Below are 21,154 nucleotides of genomic sequence, written 5' to 3' on the forward strand. Positions count from 1 at the left end.
CTCTATATACAGAATGTCACAATTCATGTTTTCAAATGTATTATTAAACTAAATATTTTTGAAAATAGCAGATCAACAAGCTCACAATGCATTGTGAGCTTGTAGATCAGCTATTTTCAAATGCCCAAAATATATATCGGGCTGAAGTGATCTACAAAGTATTAACTAGTAAAAACTAAAGTTTCCAAATAATTGTAGTAGAGTAAAGGTATACTATATTTTCTTCAGAGATGTAGTGGAGTAGAAGTAAAAGTAGGCTGGACATACTCAACAAAAGTACAAATTCCTCAAATTGTACTTGGTCTTGATAATACGGAATATATAAGTGTAAGTCTGGGCACCTCAATTGGCCATTTTATTCCTCAATGTAAAAACAGATTTGAATAATCATGCTTTAAGGCCTAATATTTCACGTGTACCCTTATTGGATATAATAACATCAGATTAAGATAAGATAACATTTTCTACTTTTACTCAAGGGAATCTTGTATTTCTACAATAGGGTAATGATACTTTTATTTATTATTAGTTTTCGCCGGCTGCCGGGCGCGGCTGCACTAATAACTTTGGGGCAGGCAGACAGTCAAAAGGGAGACATCGAAGAGGAAGGATTAACATATGGAATGTAAGAACAGGTTCTGACATATCTATATACTAATATTGATGACATCAGGGATCTCCAAATATGGGCTTAATTGAGACAGCAGGTCGCATTTACTAATATGATCCCTGATTTACTATCATCCCTGATGTCATAGTGATGTCATGAGACCTGATTTGAGTGACAAAAATCTATGGGGATTATGAGTGACGTCTGTGACGACAAACGCGAGGTTTCATAGTTAACTGCGACCTACGGTCGCAATAAAGGTCATATAAAGGAAGAGGAGACCTCTGGGGTGTCTGTTTCCTGAGATTCCTTGCACGGAAGCAAAACGGAAGAACGGAAGGGGTCGTTTGGTAGGCCAATCAGAGGCGCGACTCCCTCTTTCCCAGCAGCACTTGCCTTCAGGATTCCACTTGACTTAATTCCTCCTCCCGTTGGAGACAGGTCGCTCCAACGAAAGTGCAGCGACCAATGAGGCATATATTTTTGAGTGGTGCAAACCACTCCAACAACTGGCTTTGTTAGTACCCGTGTGTGTGTGTTTGTGTATGTCTCAAAAGAATGAGCATGGTTACTATGGTCACTGACATTACGTCAGACCACAGCTGATCAGGCTATATAAGACCTTGCACCACTCAGTTCACACGGGTGTGATTTTTTAAATACCTATGAGTCTGTGTCGCTTTTCCTCGCTCTGCTAGCCAATCAATGGGCTAGCTTATCTTTTTTGGACGGGATCCCACACTGGCAAATATGTTTTTATTTAACCATACCTGTAGGACGCAAAAGTGCACTATACTAAACACTGACAGAGTGTGTTTGGTGAGAATGCTGTGGTGGCCATACTTTGCCATACTCTGTCATACTATTCGAAAAAAAACCATCTACAATGTGATGCCGATCTACAGTGTGATGCGCGCGCACGCACGCACGCACGCACGCACGCACGCACACAGTGATAGTCATTATTTAAGTGAAATATGCTAGTGGTCCAGACAGAGCTAAAAAAAGGCTGAGAACCTCTGATCTATCCCTATCCCGCACGGTTAACCTCATGGTGTTCTCTTAATGTTAAAGGTATATTCAGTGATTTTACTTAATTCAAATATCACTTATTTTTTCTTTTTTTCTGGATAATCCTCCCTACTATAGAGTGTGCTGACCATATAAGGAGTTCCTCCCTGTCCCCAGTGAGCCCCTGGGGTCAAAAAACCCTAGTTTCAGTTTTGGTGGCGGGTGGCAAAGCCTTCATCCAATCAGGATGAGAGGGGAACTAAATGTGAAGTAAATGTGAATTAATTAATAATACAAATGAATTGAGGCTGAAGCCCACCGGGGTCATCATAACGATAAAGTAGAATGATTGTGATGCTGCATTACTTTGCTGGAGGGTGGTGGGGTGGTGGGGTTCCCCTGAACATAACCAATATATTTTCAGAGTGAAGGGAGGGAGGGGCCTATAGAGAGGGAGGGAGGGGCCTATAAGAAATGCTGCTATAAATATTTCTGTTAATTTGTGTCAAATAACCAGCAGCTGGTGAAGAAGTGAATCCAGACAACACATATCTTCATTCCAGGTAAACCTTTAGTTGCTTTCATTTTACCCCAAGGGGTAGCACTTTACAATAACGACCTGTTATAAAGCATTGATAAACATTTATAAGCAGTTTGTAGATGAGTAATATTATAACAATGTTTGAACATAATTAATATCTTATTAGTAAGGTATTAGTAAGTAGTAAACTATTCATGAATACGCCATTTATATACATTTGTAAATTATTAATAAAGTAGGCTATATTTGTAACTAAAGTCATATACTATTTATAAGCTATTGATGAAGATGAAGAACTAATGATTTATAATAAGCTATTTGTAGATGAAGAACTAATGATTTATAAGCTATTTTAAATACATTTGTAAATTATTATAAAATGTATACTAACATTGTAGAACATTTAAAAATCTTTAGACATTGACATTCGTAAATGTTTGCTAAAACATGTATAACTAAGGCGAAAAAGAATGTATATGGTATTAGTAGGTAGGTCTAGTTAAATATAAATGAATAAGCCATTTGTAAACATTTGTAAATGATTATTAAAACATTTATAACTTATTTATAACATTTATTTATAAACTATTTATTCTTGATTTTACGCATCATTAAATAATGTAATTTAATGGGTAGAAATTCATTTTGTATGACTGTTAATGTGGCCTCCATGTTTGTTCATGTTTAACATATGCTTTGTAAAACATTCCTAAGTGATCTATTAATCATTAATGTTATCAAGAGCTTTGTAAAATGTTCCTAAAAGTGATGGTGTGTTTAGTGTTAATTAAAGGACCACTTCACCACTTTTCAACCCATCTTCATATAATTGGTCCTCACTAATAATCATGATAAAATGGCTACCATTTTTTTCTACTCAGTCTGCTTCTCATAGGAGGACTGTGGGCAGTTCAGAAACCCGTCCACCAGTTCTAATAGCTTGGATTCCCCATCGATGATGTCACTGGGTTGACGGGTTTCTGAACTGCCCACAGTCCTCCTATGAGACACAGACTGAGTAGAAAAAAATGGTAGCCATTTTATCATGACTATTAGTGAGGACTAGTATATGAAGATAGGTTGAAAAGTGGTGAAGTGGTCCTTTAAGTAGGTTATAAAATGTGAGTACTCATTCCAACACTGTTATAGAGCGTCGCAGTCCCGCACCCTACCAGGGCCCAGGAAATGATTCCCCGTTCATTTTCCTCATAGACATTTCAAAAAGTATGACAAATCATCATGACAACAAGCACAATTTTTCGGGCCAAACAAATAATTAGAAAGAAGAAGAAAACGGCAAAGTTACAACACTTTTTTTGTTGTTTTTCTTCTTTGTAATTATTTGTTTGGTCCAAAATATTGTGTTTGTTGTCATGCTTTGTCACAACTTGAGTTGGCTTTGTATGACGCTTATAAGGTCTTTAAATAAATACTTTTTGAAATGTCTATGGGAAAAATGCATTTGGGAATCATTTCCTGGACCTGGCGTCATGAAAGGGGGCGGGACTGCGACGCTCTATAGACGCCTTAACAGACGACGTCACACTGATAAGCACCAGCATGCGCGTGCATAGCGGCAGCACAAGAACCCTTCCTGCAATGGAAAAGTTCTAACTGCACTCATTCACGTGTAAAAAATGCCCCATCAAACTTTCAGATGCTGTTTTTCTCCCAGTGTGGAGGAAGAATGATTAGGATTTTTATTGTGATCTCTCGCCCTTGAAATATATAATACTTGGTTTCTGTTGTGTTTGAACACTAATAGCAATTCAAAACAGTTGTCCTCAAAACCACACCTCCAGTCGCTGTCATAAGAACGGGAGGTGCGCTCATGATAACGGCAGCAGAGCCTATTTGTGCACGGCTGCACACACACCTGCAGCCCATCAAGTATAATTTATGCTTCGTCCCGCGATGGTTTCGCGCACGCAGACCTCTACGCTCACAACAGTCGCATCTGCGATGCGATGTGAGCTTGTATATCAGCTGTTCTCTGTGCGCAATACTGTTGGGCTTTGAAGTATAAATGTCTCCTAGGGTGCATCTGCAAACTGTTAATAAATATTTCAATCAATCAATCAATCAATCAATCAATCATCTCACTAGCCAACTCACAAGAGGAGGTTGAATGAACTGAAACCAGCGCTCCCCAAAACAACAGGTTTGGAGATCTGTTGGGAATTGATTACATGAAACAGTCACCCGTGCGCCCACCCAGTCCCAATGTTTGTAAACAAATAATTGGTCTATAGCCCTACTGTCCATGTGTTGTGTCCCTTCCTTGCAGGAGCATCTCCAACCAAGCCCAGCAGTCAGCCACCATGGTGTGTTTGGGGTTGGCGCTCTGCAGCCTGGCTTTGTGGATGTCTCTCTACTGGCTGCTGTTCCTCGCCTTCAGCCAGCAGGGGGCGCCAGAGTGGAACCGTCGCCTGGTCACTCTGTTCCACGCGGTCATCATAGTGCTGCTGACCGCCTACGTGGTGTTCATAGACGGCCCGCTGCCATTCACGCATGCAGGTCAGTAGCACAGAGTCATCAACATGTCCGTACACGGACAAAATGTGTCTGTGGCAAAGACGTGGTCTTGGTCTGTGGCAAATTATTTTATTTTCTTTGTTAAACACGATTATGATCTTATTTTGATTGAAGACCCAATTAGTCTACTTGCCAGCCCCATAGAGCTCCATTGTGAACCCAGACATGTTGAGTACACCAAAGTTTTATGTTAGAAATGTTGAGTATGGGGTCCCCAGCATTTAGAAACTGCCGGATGCTAACTTGCATATGTTGAGCAATTTTCATGATTGGCATAATATGTGACCATACCATTAACAACCTATAGAAGGGGTTTTCATGATGCTGAATCCATTCCAGCAAAGCAAAGCAAAGTTCTTTGTTTACCCAGGGAAGTGGACTAAGCTCGAGATGCTTGTTTACAGCCACACCCTGCTCATAGAACATTTCATGGTAGGGGTTCAATGCCTTGCTCAAGGGCACTTCAGCGGTGGTAATTTGAACGTGCCGGTCCGGGGATTCGAACTGGCGACCTTCCGGTATCAAGACCGCTCCGCAAACCGTTCGGCCACCGCTGCCCCCAAGCATTAGTTTTGTAAAAAAAAAACACTCCTTGTGCTATAAACGGCCATAGCTATAGCCTACTTGCCTAAATGTGCTAACATCATAACATTATGATGACATTGTGATGACGGCTATGGCCGTTTTAGCCTAAGGAGTGTTTTTTGTGCAAAACTAATGCTTGGAATGGATTCAGCATCATGAAAACCCCCTAGTTTGACATGCGACATAAAGCATGATGACATTTAGATTTTTTCCCCTTATAGGTTGTTAAAGGTATGGTCACATATTATGCCAATTATGAAAATTGCTCTCAACATATGCAAGTTAGCATCCGGCAGTTTCTACATGCTCGGGGACTCATACTCAACATTTCTAACATAAAACTTTGGTATACTCAACGTGCCTGGGTTCACATTCTGGCAAGTGGACTAAATTCCATTTAAGTCTCCAGGTTTTCTTCAAAATATCTATGACACTTATTTAAAATGACACTATAGCATATTAGGAGTCCAAGTACTAGTCGTTCTCAATGCTTAGTATGAGGTATTAAGTACAGCAGCCTTGTGTTCATAAAACAGAAAGATTGGGTATTGGGTAAGACTGACGTTATGTATCTTTCAGGACCTTTCACTGCTTCGTCTCAACCATTACTCTATGGCTCTGGTCTCAGCCACCGTGGTGGATATTTTGACATTCCGTTTTTTTTTAATGTTGCCACTACTGTTGGAGCAGCCATAAACTACACAGGTTCATCCCGATGTTCTGGGCATCTTTGTAAAGTTAGTGTTAGTATAAAGCAGGTAAAAGAGTAACGTTTGAGGCAGACTAACACCAGTCACTCTACAGTTCACTGTATTAGAAGAGGTGCAGGTTTACCCCGCAGCTATCTCGGCTCCGCCTACAGGAAATACGTAAGCTGCGACCATGAGACCCGTTTCTGAATTCGTCTATAGTCTATATAGGCCAAAAACCTGGGTCTTAAAAAGGCTAGTCTAGGCACATTAGTGAAAAAGAACCGACATCCTGTTTATTCATATTAAGCAAGACGATCATGTAAAAAATACAACAAAAACACATTTTACTGAAAGAAATTAAATCGATGGGTGGTTCGGCGGCCCACCCAGGCCCACCCGTGGCTGCGCGCCTGCTTGGAGGAAGAAGAAGAAGAAGAAGAAGAAGAAGAAGAAGAAGCACGCGGGTGAAATCAGCCACCATCTATATCTGCCAGACATAACAGGGGTTGGCCCTTGCATCCAGCAGCCTGAACCCAGTACTAGTCACTTTGAGTGGCCATGGGTGAGTCTTAACCGGCAACGTACTGTATGTATGTCGGACAATGCTGACCCTATACCCCAAAACCCCAAACCTCTAATCCTCAGTGTATGTCGTGTATGTCGGACTCCGCCGCGGTGTAAAACTTTACTTTACTTTAGTATAGGCCTACAATGAGGGACCATATAGGCCCTTCGGTCTTGGTCCCCTCAAATACAATGAGGTGGTTGGGCTTGGCCCCTCAAGCCTCAACAATGTTCATGTAATTTTAGCAGCAATGTGCCATATAGAGCTAGACATAACAGAAAGTTAGAAGCCACAGAAAAGCTGTAAAAGTCGAGGAAAAAGTGAAAGAAATTGGAAACGGGGGGGGGGGGGGGGGGGGGGTTCTAAAATAGGCAGCCGGAAAAAAAAATTTGGCCCGAGGGAGGCCGACCATTTCATAAAACAACAAGTCAAAATGCCCTTGATGTGAAGCACATTTCTGACGTGCAGTATATTGATGGGGCTCCAGCTGGTTCTCATTTGGTGCTGAATTGAAATGCAGCATTACCCATGGTGGAAAAAGTACTCACAAGTAAAAGTATCAACTGCTGCAACGTAGACATACTTTGTTACAAGAAAAAGTCTAATGAACATTGTACTTAAAAAGTGCAAACGTATTGGCATAAAAATGTACTTTACCAAAAGTCCCACTTCAAGTTTTCAAATTCAAATGTATACTAGTCTTCGGCTATTTTCAATTTAATTCATTCGAAATGGGCTGAAGTGGTTTTGCAATAATAATCAATAATCAAAGAGTATAGTAGAAATGTATTGGAGTAAACGTAATTGGATCCGAAATGTAGTGGAGTATAAGTTATTAAATTGGAACTACAATAACCTCAAAATTGTATACTTAACCGAACACTAAACATCCTTTATGTCACACCATCACTAAACTGAGCTATATTTTACCTCATTGGTTCCCAAACCTTTTCATGTGAAGGACCCCCAAAATGATATTCATTAGCCTGCGGACCCCCATTTGAAAATATATGCCAAGGACCCCCATAAGAGAAGGTTTTTACGGCTCTAGCAGTGATTTTCAACCATTTTCATTTCAAGTGCCCCCGGTTTGACCTGAATTAGGCTACGGTCCCCTTTTTAATTGCATTTATATCATGGGACCCCAATGTATATTGTAAAATTAAAGTTAATTTAACTCTGAGAGTGTACAAATAGATGGATCCATTTGCACACTCTCTGAGTTACAGACCCATAAGGGTCCATTTGCACACTCTCTGAGTTACAGACCCATAAGGGTCCATTTACAGACCCATAAGGGTCCATTTGCACACTCTCTGAGTTACAGACCCATAAGGGTCCATTTGCACACTCTCTGAGTTACAGACCCATAAGGGTCCATTTACAGACCCATAAGGGTCCATTTGCACACTCTGAGTTACAGACCCATATTAAAGGGTCCATTTACAGACCCATAAGGGTCCATTTGCACACTCTCTGAGTTACAGACCCATAAGGGTCCATTTACCAGACCCATAAGGGTCCATTTGCACACTCTCTGAGTTACAGACCCATAAGGGTCCATTTACAGACCCATAAGGGTCCATTTGCACACTCTCTGAGTAACAGACCCATAAGGGTCCATTTGGTTCCTAACTTATCATTTAGCCCTGGAGCTCCCTCAAGGTCCCCGGACCCCACGTTGGGAACCACTGTTTTACCCAATGTAAAATATTCCATAAAAAATATACTTCTCATCAAAATATATTGAAGTACAGCAAGACATGTGAGGAATGGTCCAGTGGGGAAAAAAACAAAAAAAACATTGTGGGTGTATTGGATTGTTCTCCATCACTAAACATAGGTGAAATTCACCCGAACACCTGCCTGTAGAAAAAAAAAACAGGGATGTGCAGGGCAGGGAAACAAACCTACCTTATATGATGTCACCGAGCATCATGAAGGTACTGAAAAACCCACCCACCTCAGACATGCAGCAACATTATGAAAATGACAAAATTATAATTGCCCGGGTGAAAAACATCCATGTTTAGTGTTCTAGGGTTAAGCACCGTACTTAAAGGACCACTTCACCACTTTTCAACATCTCTTCATATAATTGGTCCTCACTAATGTTCATGATAAAACACCACCATTTTTGTCCTACTCAGTCTGTGTCTCATATAGGGCTTTGGGCAGTTCGGACACCTGTCCACCAGTGACATCATCATTAGGCAGATTTTTTTTAAACAAGATTTGTTTTAAAATATATTTAGATTTGTATTATCGTGAGAACGATGGCTTCAACTTTTGCATTGCAACTTTTCAGGAAAAGAAAGCCTGCCGTTTATATTAGCTTGGATTCACCATCGATGATGTCACTGGTGGACAGGTTTCTGAACTGCCCACAGCCTTCCTATGAGACACAGACTGAGTAGGAAAAAATGGTGGTATTTTATCATGAACATTAGTTAGGACCAATTATGGGAAGAGAAGTTGAAAAGTGGTGAAGTGGTCCTTTAAGTAAATGTAGCCTACTTAGTTACTTTCTACCACTATACCATTACCGTGGCGCTTGTTGTTGTTTCTGGCACAGGCCCTGGACCTCGTACATACCTGGCAGCAACGTGTGACTTTATCATTGACAGACAGACGCTGACCTCCTCCTGTACTGCAGGGGTTCTCAACCCGTGGGTCGCGACCCCTCGGGGGGTCGCCAAATTATTTTAGGGGGTCCCCAAATTATTTTCCCCCAAAAAAAAAAAAAAAAGGTTTATTTTTAAATTTTATTTTCACGATTTTTCAAAAATAGCAGACCTACAAGCTCGTAGCGCGCCACTCGGTGGTGCGCTATGAGCTTGTAGATCTGCTATTTTTCAATAGCTAAATTATAACAATGCTTAAAACACCAAAAGGGGTTCCCGCCCAAAATGGTTTAAGGTTATTGTAGCAGTCAATTTATATTGGGGGTCGGGAGGGGGCGGGGCGGGGCGGGGGTCCCGAGACATTGCCAAAGCATTTCCGGGGGTCCCCGGCCAAAAACGTTGAGAACCCCTGCTGTACTGTATGTGGCCCCAAGGTTGCAACTCACAACTTCCAGGGCTCTTTTTTTCTCCCACGGCGAGAATTCAAGTGAACCGCGACGCTCGTTCCGTGTAACGCATTTCATTCTCTCTGCAACTGAGCAAACACAGCGCGCCTCGTATTCGCCAGAGTTCAGAACCGTTAATGTGCTTTGTGTTTTCTTCCCTTGATAAAACAGCATGAACCAGTCAGGAAACACATTTTCAGACTGTGTTCCGTTCTCGTCTTGTTTGCTCATAACTTCGGCGTGTCTTGATTTCTTCAGACATATTTGTGTTCGCTGAGAGAGCATTCCACGGCCCGGGGCGGCCCCGCGGACGCTATCAAAACGCCTGACGGAATCTCAATGACGAGAGCCGTCTGCCATGTTTCTTTAATCGTTCCACCTTTTTTTTTGTGCGATCTCTACCAGACACATGTGTGTGTGTGTGTGTGTGTGTGTGTGTGTGTGTGTGTGTGTGTGTGTGTGTGTGTGTGTGTGTGCGTGCGTGCGTGCGTGTGTTTGTGTACAGTATGTGTCTCCCAGACATGTTTTCGTGCGTGCGTGAGTTCAACCGTGCGTGAATGCGTGCGTGCATGCAACTGTGTGTGCGACCGTGCGTGCGGCCATGCATGCATGCTCGTAAGTGTGTGTTGTGTGTGTGTGTGAGAGAGAGAGAGAGAGAGAGAGAGAGAGAGAGAAGAGAGAAAGAGAGAAAGAGAGAAAGAGAGAGAGAGAGAGAGAGTTACAGTTACATTACAGAATATTACTGTACATTGTGCACTCTCTATTAAATTATGGAATACATTGTGCTATTTACACTGTGACTGCACACATTAACTTATTGTAGAAGCACTTTGTGTGAGTGCAAAAGGGCAGAACAGAACCCTGAGGGCGAGAAGCTACCTCGCTGCATGCACTCGAGCGCTGGCACTTTGGAATGGGGGGTCAGATCATTCTGTACTGGCCACATATGGAGCGTGTCTTGAGTGTACAGGGTTTGATGAGGTCAGATCAACATATGGAATTTCAAAACGGGAAGGACGGGTGGGGTGGAATCAACATATGGAATGTCAGAACAGATCAGCTCCATATATGGAGATCTAAGGGTTTGAGGTCAGATGTAGAGTTGCTGGCCATATAAGATATAGGTGATGATCCAGTCTTCTCCATGTATGGCTATCCAGGGAGGTCAGTGTCATGATCTTCATATATGGAGATGGCCATATATGGTGGCGTGACGTGTTCGCGAGGCGTGATGTCACGAGGTGTGACCATATATGGAGGTGTGATGTCATGAGGCGTGACCATATATGGAGGCGTGATGTCACGAGGTGTGACCATATACAGTATGGAGGCGTGACGTGACATGAAATGCAGGTTTTCCTAGTAAATGCGACCCACAGTCGCAATCATAGTAAATGCGACCTACGGTCGCAACAAGGAACTAGAAAGGTCGCAATTTAAAAAAATTGCAAAGTGTGGTTGCCGCAGTGGCTTACATATGCCCCTCCCACTGATATTGCCAATTACAGCCCTGCGATCATGCGTAAGTAAGGGGATTTATCCCTTCTGCAACGGTTACATTTTTCGCATTTGCGGCGACCCCTATGGATGAAAATGGAATCGCTTTTGGCTTTTGGTTGATTAAACCACCCGCGACATCTGATTCAAATTTGGGATGGATTGGACATTCCGTTCGTGATTTTAGGCATTTTTTGTAAAATAGGCCCCTCCCACTAACTTCGGACGACGATTAAGGCCGAACGATACGGACAAAAAAAATTCAAAAAATCTGAAAAAAATGTAAACGCGGTCCGATAGGTCCAGAGATCATGTGTACCGATTTCTGTGAGATTCGGACAAAATCTGTAGATTCCGGGAAAAAAAGTGTTTTGAAGAAAATTCAAAATGGCGGAAAATCTATCCTGACGTGAATAAGCGTGGCCTATATGACCCAAGGAATCCATTTTAAGACCTACGGTTCAAGAGTTATAAGCCAAAACGTAAAGTGGGCTGTTATAGCGCCACCATGAGGCCGACCGATATAATTATAAGTTAATGAATTTTAGTAAGTATTTTGAATTTACCCTCCAAGTTTTGTAACTATAGCCCTTACGGTCTCCGAGGAAAAAATACTTGAACGTGAGTTTTTGCATTTTCCCATTCATGTCAATGGGGAAATTTAATGCATGAATAAATTAATATCAATTAAACTATACAATATTTCTCTTAGCAATGAGCAAGCACACGATTACCGATTCTTCCGGTCAATTTGACATATGGCTCAAGTGCGTACAGTCAAAACTGTGGGAGGAGTAGTCCGGCAAAAATAAAGGTTACTCCAGTAAAAAGAAAGAAAGAAATAATAAAGTGTTACAATTACAATAGTCTGGTACCACACTAACTATGAAGTTAATAGAGCACCGAAGTCTGACGTCACTTTCAGTAGAGGGCACCAACACACAGGTTTATAGGTTTTTTATTTGTATTGAAATCTCCATAGGGTGATTTTATGTCGCTTCATATAAGAACTGTGTTTGAAAAATAAACCGACCACCCCGGCGTTTCTGTCAGGGGAGTGGCTGTGCGTCGTTAATGATGTCCATTCATATTTGATACAGCCAGTTTCTATAGAAAATGGAATTAATGTGACCGCAAAAGCCTTGAAACTACACTATTATGAATGCAATGTCGCTGAGCATATACGTCACGCCCAGCTGTCAACATATTGCGTTCCTGAGATTCCTCGTTGACGTAAGCTCAGCTGGTGGTGACTCGACTCGATACATTATATATCAATAAAATAAAAATAAAAATAAACGTAAATAACGTTCAGTTTCTGTTGTGCGACGGGCTGCGGGCAGAAGCAGCCTACCCGGAAATGTAGTCTCTGGGTTGTTTGGCTCGTTTCTAACGCTTATTTTGTTACTCTTTGGGTATATTTGTACATTTCCACCTTCAGTCGATGCTTCATATCCATATGAGTGAAAAGGCCGGGGTGATCGGTTTATTTTTCAAACACAGTTCTTATATGAAGCGACATAAAATCGCCCTATGGAGATTTCAATACAAATAAAAAACCTATAAACATGTGTGTTGGTGCCCTCTACTGAAAGTGACGTCAGGACTTCGGTGCTCTATTGAACTCCTTGTTGATCCTCAGTGATCTTCAGTGAGTGGTAATACGTAAGAAGAAGTAGAAAGAATAAAGAAGTATGAATTGGTCCTCGTTTCAGGACAGGTGAGTAATGCATTTGGCGTTTTTAATAATGTAGCACAGTTAAGAGCATTCTGGACACACGCAAAAAATTCAGTACAATATCGTCTCGGTCGGGTGGATATGCCTCATATTGTATGCCGAAAACTGTTCATTTCCAGGATTCAAATTCAAAAGTAGAAAAAGTAGAAAGCTCAAAATGCGTGGCTTTGCGCTCTGTGTGACGCTGTATGGATGATCAAGTAGGGTGTTAAATTACTGTAAAAAACACAGTTATAATATTGGTAAGAGGTTTCTGTAACAGCAACAACATATAATACCATACATTTTCATGTAATGGATGCAGAGGCCTCATACGGGTACAGAATGTGCCATTCCAACTCTTCACGCTTTTCTGATCTTTTTCCTGAAGGTTTTCTGAAAATGCATGTTTTTTCCCAGCAGGTTCTAATTCACCGATTATTAGCCTTGCTATAATTCTACTGCTTTGCTACTGAAAAATCAGTGTCCGGCACTCATGATTCATGGATTCTGAATAGAATGAACATTACAACATCTTGGCAAATGCACCCGTTTTTCACTGACGATGTTCTGTTTCTGACAATGCGCTGATAATCTACTGACTTGCCAATGGCAGGACATGTGAAGTTCTCAAAAGGCACACATCTGGTATATCTTCAGCGGCCACTTCCAGTGGTGAGAGAATCACTTGTCAACCAAGTCAGCACGTCTACAGTTCAGGGACGATCTGTTGAGCAGCGCTGGAAGTACATTTACTTAAGTACTGTACTTAAGTACTGTACTTAAGTACAATTTTGAGGTATAGTGTACATTTCTTGTGTATGTCAAATTTTCAGTACTTTTACGATCTACTCCAGTACATCTCAGAGGCAAATATTGTACTTTTACTCCACTACAATTATTTGACAACTTTAGTTACTAGCTATATTGTAGATTTAGATTTAGATTACAAAACATAGGCCTACATTAACCACTTCAGCCCTATATGCATTAGGGCTGCAATTTGAAAATAGCCGATCTACAAGCTCACAGTGTGAATGCGTTCGATGCAATGCGTCACGATGCGACCCATTGTGAGCTTGTTGATCGGCTATTTTCAAAAGATTGTGTACACATTTTGAACTTGTGTGCAATTATGAGTATACTTTTAGTATTTTAAGTACATTTTCATGCCGATGCTTTTGCACTATTACTTGAGTACATTTTTAATATGGGACTTCTACTTGTAAGTAACGGAGTACAACTACATTGCAGTATTTATACTTTTAGTTAAGTAAAACCTTGGAGTACTTTTTCTCCACCACTGCAGTTCATATTTATGTTGAGACAGGCAGCTTTGTGATGAATGAGTCAGCTGCTCGATGCCGGACCGGTTCACAGCCCGACCGACCTGTGAGAAAACAATGAAACCTTCTGAACAATGAAGTTCAGAAGAACTCACAAGAATTCAGACGGGCTGAAAAAATAAAAATAAAACAGACAGACACCATGATGGAAGATAAGAGACGTGAGTAGTGGGAGGGAGGGAACGGAACGCACACATGGGGTCCTCCTAGATCTGAACTAAGTAATGCTCAATGCTCTCTCTCTCTCTCTCTCTCTCTCGTCTGTCAAGCAAACTCAAACCACATTGATTCACATGGCACGTTGAGAGATTGCAGATTTGTCATGTCAACTAAAACGTGACAACAATTAAAGTATGAAACAGAGTTTTAAGTGTTGTTATAATTAGTGGTTAATGCATGTGGGCTACTGGAAGTGAGTTCTTTTTTTTTTACTTTAGCGTTATCTCAGGATGTTGATCTGGTCCTATCGTGTTATCTTTATGGCATGAAGGCTCCGTGTTCATCAGTGAATCTCATCAATCAACAACAGACAATCTGTTTAAGTGTCCTGCGGTTAGTTTTATTTCGCTGCATAAATCTTGCCACGGGCCAATACCAACAGTCCTATCTGTCCAAATGCTCTCATCTAATCCATATTTCAGGAGTGGAACACACACACACACACACACACACGCACACGCACACGCACACACGCACTCCCACACAAATGTTGCACACGTTGTATTTATTGGCAATGGTTGGTTGCTAACTAGAGAGCTCCAAAATATTTGGGAGGACAGCGTTTTGATGGTGAATGTTCTTTTTTCACTCTGAAATGCATCCCAGAAAGGCATGCTTTATTTAGGATTGCATTTCTTTCTAGATGATTCTCTTCAAACTTCAATCAGTTTCAGATAAAGTTCATACTGTCATGCTGCATGGAACTAACCTGGCCTAGTGCAGGGGTCTTCAACAGGAGGTCCGGTATCCTTTGGGGTCCTCAGAGTTACTACAGGGGGGACGCCACATCGTTGTGTGATAGCATTTTCTTTTTCTTTTTTTACATTTTTACATACAATAACTTGAACCCTAGAATGCCTATTCTGAGGAGAACTTGAGCCAAAAATAGCCGATATACCAGTGCATTTTCTTTCCTCCAGTTGCATGTGTTTATGAGGTGACAGTACTTCATTAGACTACTTGGGGCCACGGAGCCGACTTGGGGACCCAACACAAGGACAACACAAGAGACGGTCACGGCCACACAGCCAACTCAAGGTACGGCCACGGAGCCGACTTGGGGACCCAACGCAGCTCCTCCAAGGAAAACAAACAAATGAACGGAGCTGAACGTGAATCCCCCCCACCGCCCACCCCTTTTTTTCCCTCACTGTATATGTTTCTTTTCCCTTTTTACCTCCTTTATGATGAATTCCTGTTCTGTCCTTTGTCTATACAGAAGTGTTATTTGTACGTCTCTAAATGTTTTTGATGATTTGAACATGGTGGACCCTATTGGAAACAAGTGTAATGCTTAAAGGGGCATTCCACTCATTTTCAACATTTTACTATGTCATTAATGTACCTTAGAGCTGTTGTGTGGAAATAATAAAAACGTTTCCCCATTCTGTGTTTCCTAGAACTAGAGGTCCGAAAAAAATCATTAACATGGTGAAACACATCTTGATGACATCATCAAGATGTGTTTCACCATGTTAATGATTTTTTTCATAATTACAGTTCTAGGAAACACAAAATGGGGGGACTTTTTTATTATTTCCACACAACAGCTCTAAGGTATATTAATGACATAGTAAAATGTTGAAAATGGGTGGTTTTCCCCTTTAATTGGGTCGTCCACTCACAGTTAACAGCCTTTGTATTGAGTTTGTGCTTGAAATGTACTGTAATTCTGCAAACTGTTAATACATTTTTCAATCAATCAATCAATCAATCAATCAATCAAAAAAGTCATGTGCAATGATGTCTTCCCTTTGTAATTAGGGTTTCTTCCTGGAGGCTGAAACCTTGAAAGTCAAACGTGCCACTGAAAAAAACCCAGTGACATCACAATATCATCCCCTCTCCTAACCCCTCCCCCTTTTTCATACAACAACAGCTGTGGGTGTGGCTTCAGTTCAGCTGGATCACCACCCATCACCACCCACCAGGCAAACCAGGCATACCGTAGTAACTGTAGGATTAAATTAATCGTCTAGCCATGCCAGAACCGTAGCCTACGTTTTCCAGCTAGGGTTTATATTCTTTAAACCATATTTTGATCCGATCGAATCGTTAGCTGCCGCTCGTTCGCTTAACAGTCAAAGTGGGACAGCTGTGGCCGCGGCCTGTATCTCCAAATCGGTGTGAATGTCGTTTCTGGTCAAAACAAGGTTTTTCAACGGCCGACAGCAGGCGCTGGGGGGTTGCACGCGACAAAACCGTGGCAATGCGCAATAGATAGATTAATAAATGCTGGCGGTCAAACGAACTGGTGGGCGTGTCCACATAAAAACAACATTTTAACAAATATTATATAATAATAACACCTGATCATCATGTTTTAGGGTGGGGGAAAAAAACACGACACTCCATCTTTAACAATAGCAGCACAGATCTACAAGTCCAAAACACACTGCATCGAGGCACGTTGCGAGATTGTAGATCTGCTATTCCCGTGCTTCACCTTCATGCGGCGAGTTATAACATCATCTAAGTGTTTTTTTTACGTGATTAACACTATACATCCTTTTTGTCACACCATCACTGAACACGAGTACCGTATACGTTACCCAATGTAAAATATTCCATAAATATACTTCTCATCAAAATATATATTGAAGTAGCCTACAGGCAACTTGAGGTTAGATTTAGATATCATAAAGGCAAAATCGGTGAAAAACATGGGTATTATTGTTTTTTAAATATTCCAAAAAGCTGGGAACTTTGAGTAGGCACGATATTGCATAGAAAAGCGTTATAAAAATGCAATCCATTATTATTATTATTATTATTATTACTAGACCTGTACGTGCCCGTCGCAGTCGGCCACCGGCCTACTTGGGAACGATGCAACTTGGGAACCTAATGATATACGTTGTCATAGCACCCGTTTTAAGACTGCAAACTGAAAAGTGTACTTGGCAATCAATTCGGCCCACTGGCAGAGCCTGATTGGTTGAGCCTCAATTGGCTGAGGCAGAGGCTGGAAATTTCACAGGTGAAAGGAGTTGGCCTCATCAGGCCCACTGGCAGAGCTTGGCCCAGGTGAAAGGAGTTGGCCTCATTATAGGCCCACTGGCAGAGCTTGGCCCAGGTGAAAGGAGTTGGCCTCATTATAGGCCCACTGGCAGAGCCTGACCAGAGCCTTTTGTGGTGGTTCTGGAGAACTGTGGGTCCGACCGACTCGATACCTGGCACTGCACTCCCTAGTGGGGGTGTGGAACGTGTGTGTGTCGAATGTGAAGTCGGTGGGTCAAACGGTTCTCGAGTTACGTGCATAACAACCGTACACGCACGCACGTACGCACGTACGCACGTACGAGATTTGGCGCATTTATAGTAGGATACTGTCGCTGGCAGAACACCTTGTACTGTATGTCCATATTCTAAGACAAGTTGTTATCGTCGCTGCCGGGCAGAATTAAACCTCACCAAATTCCAACTTTTTGTGTTCTTCCGTAAATTATCGGCCTACTCGATCATGGCATGCAGCGTCACACAAAAGCATCATGCTCACATGCCCAGATGCCCTTATATATTTAATCATATTTCACACAAAAGGAGCAAAACTAGCACATGCACAAGCTTGTGAGCTTGTAGATCTGCTATTTTTTGATCATGGATAGAGTCTTTCCAAGGTCTTCAGCCAGCTGAGACGGTTTCCAAGACAAGAATAATTTATTGACTTCTATATTAAGTGTGCTCACCGTTCTGGATAACAGCTTGCACATCCAGCGAGGTGTTTTCAGGATAAGCTCAAACAGATTCCATTTAATATCTGCTATATCAATCAGTACGCAGTTGTTTTTCTTTTACAGCCATAATACATAATTCATAACTATTTGGGTCAGTTTGCTAAGTTGTATTTATCTAAGTGCGTGTCATGTTGACATTTTGCCATATCCACAAGCGTGCCAGCGAGCAGACTACCTATGATATTTTCCGTTGCGTATCATGAATTGATATTCCACTTGTCGTCTGCTCTTAACCCATTGATGCCTGAGGCCGAATCTGAGAACGCCTTCTAGGGCCTGACCTAAGGTTTCTGAAAACCTTCAAATTTTGATTCATTATTTTTTTAAATAGTTATGTTGCTACATGTATAGCAATAGCTGATGAGACACAGAGAGCGCGCCGGCATCAAGGGTAGAACAACGTATAGGTTGCACCAGGCATCAATGGGGCTGCGATCAGGATGTTATTTTTAATGAATGGTGGGAGGAGACCTCTTCCTACTCTTCTACACTGAGATATTTTGACCCCTGGTGTGGTGAAGGACATGGTTGACAAGCTGAATGGGAGAGGTGGGCCCCACCTGAGAAACAGAAGGCCCTGCAGGTTCGATTCCTGGGCCCGGGAATGTCAACTATGTGCCCCTTATCTAAGCAAGAACACTTAACCTCTAACTCAGCCATCAGTTGGTCAAATTGTCTCCCATGTTTGAATGCCAGGTGCACCCATTAAGACCTGAAGCTGATTCTACAAATCATCTCTGTCAGGTGGAGACTGTTACTTTTCTGGATTCAAATTCAAAAACAGCAACACGTGCCGCGTTTCGAGCTTGTAGATCTTCTACTTTAGATGCTTAGGGTCGTTTGCACCAAGAAAGATTAAGCCTTAATCTGGTTTAAATCAAGGTTCATCTATTAATCCAGTTGCACCAAACTTTAAACCTAGTTTTCACTAATCCGGTTTAGTTTTAATTTAATCTTGGTTTTGTTTTTTTTAATCTTGGTTTTAATTTTCACAGTAAACCTGGATTAATGTCAATCCTGTTGCACCACTACTTTAAACTTTGATTTAAGTATCAATAAGGGATTAATTCTAAACCAGCAGGAGAGGAGGTTTAAATGAAAACAACATGCTTATACGTCTGTTGGGTTTTATTTTAGCGAGCGAGACGGTTTTTATTATTATATATATTTTTGCTGCAGGCACTATAATTTAATTTAAACATTCTCAAATATGAATTAAATAGTAACGCTAATGATGCTCACGACTGCTGCTGTTTATTTACAGCGCAAAACCAAGATGGCGGACACACAACAAAGTTTAATCCATGAATTAATCACAGTTTAAAGTTTTAATCACAGTTTAATGGATTTTAATCACAGGTTAAGGATTTAATCACAGATCTGTTAAGCAATGCTTAAAATTAAGTGGTGCAACACAACTCGAATTAAAATTAATCCTTGATCAACAAATCCTTGATTAACACTAAACTAAGCTTTATTTAATCTTTCTTGGTGCAAACGACCCTTAATGAAGCTGTAATATGATCAAGTAGGCCAGACATTTACGGGAAAAAAACCCTCAAAAAGTTTAAATGACATCCTTAGCCCCTTAAACCATCATCCATAATAACCTAATCCCATGCAAATCAAATCAAATTAAATCTATAGCACATTTACAACAGCCCAAGGCCGACCAAAGTGCTGAACACGGTCAGAACAACAAAACAAAGCAATTCAAAGCATCGATACTTAACATCAACATCAATGGCAAGAAACACGAACAAGACAACAAAAAACAAGAACATGCTTTAACACAGAACAAAATGGGAGAGCTCAAGTGCATCCATGACCGGCAAACATAACGTATACGTTTATTGACACTGACAACACGGCAGTCCCCGAAGGTACACACACGCGTCATTACACGGCGCGCATGTGGAACATTGCGCTGACCCGGGGTCAGCCGCACAGCGGCCGCAAACGCAGGAACCATTCATCCTGCTCCGCCCATAAACAGGAAACAGCCCTCGTTGTTTTTTTTATTCCGTTCACCGTCGTCAACCTTAATGAGCTCCGTTCAAAGACAAGACAGACAGATATGTTTCATTAGAAAACCCAGACATCGTTCTTTCTATATATATTTATTTTGGTCTGCTGCGTTTGAGAACAGGACCTGTTTTGCATTTGTGTGGAACGGGGGAATTCCTCCTGAGAGGTTAAGGCGGGTGAGGAGGGGGAGAGAGAGAGAGAGAGAGAGGGAGAGAGAGAGAGAGAGAATTTCTCATAAATCACCCGTCAAGGGAGGTTAACGCGGACACGGAGGACACTGTGAGAACCAGAATGTGAAAGAACTAGTTCACCCCCGAAAACATGACTGATACCGCTTATATTCACCCCGCGATGTGGGAGAATTTGCGTATAACATTTATAACATTCATTTACGGACTTACGGTGCATGAAACATGTGAAAATAAAGCAATATTACACGAGAGGGTGTTCTTTATCGTCATCATTAATGCACGCCTGCGATGCTGCAGGAACTCAGGAGTTCGGGAGTTCCGAAGCACAGCGCAGAAGTGCATGAATGACGGTAAAGATAAAGAACACCCTCGGGCTCGAGTGTAATGTTTCAATTATACAACAGATGTAGCCACTACGACTACAAATGTAGAAACTCGCTAGCCTATAGCCATCCAGTCTGCTGCGCTCTGGGAGAACAGGGCAGGTGATTTCTTTGTGTTGCTTAGGTGTCCCTCCCTATACTGTCGTTTAAGCCAAGGCATGGCTAGAAAGCTGTTTCAACCAATCAGATTGCTTCCTCGAAACGAGGCCAAGATTAACAACAGAAAAACTATATTAAAAAATCTGTCCAAAGCGATTTTCAGAGTGTACTGTAATTTGAGCTTGCAGTGTTTACCTGTGATGTATCTGGAAATCACAATTCACATTAATATAGATAAAGAACCATGTTTTAAACTAAAGTGGATCTTTGTCTCTCAGGGCCTGAGAGAGTGACATGACGTGTTTAGACAGGATGTATGGGCAGCTGC

General features: G+C 41.6%; 1 protein-coding gene across 1 annotated transcript in view; it reads left to right on the top strand.

The window, feature by feature from the left end:
• LOC306941099 (nuclear factor 7, ovary-like) overlaps positions 1-21,154 on the top strand; it is a gene marked incomplete at both ends in the record, with an annotated part of 275,860 nt that overhangs the window by 170,424 nt on the left and 84,282 nt on the right. The gene's annotated exons all lie outside the window — the stretch shown is intronic.

The sequence above is a fragment of the Electrona antarctica genome, assembly GCF_951216825.1.
Source record: "Electrona antarctica genome assembly, chromosome: 17".
Classification (NCBI taxonomy): Eukaryota; Metazoa; Chordata; class Actinopteri; order Myctophiformes; family Myctophidae; genus Electrona; species Electrona antarctica.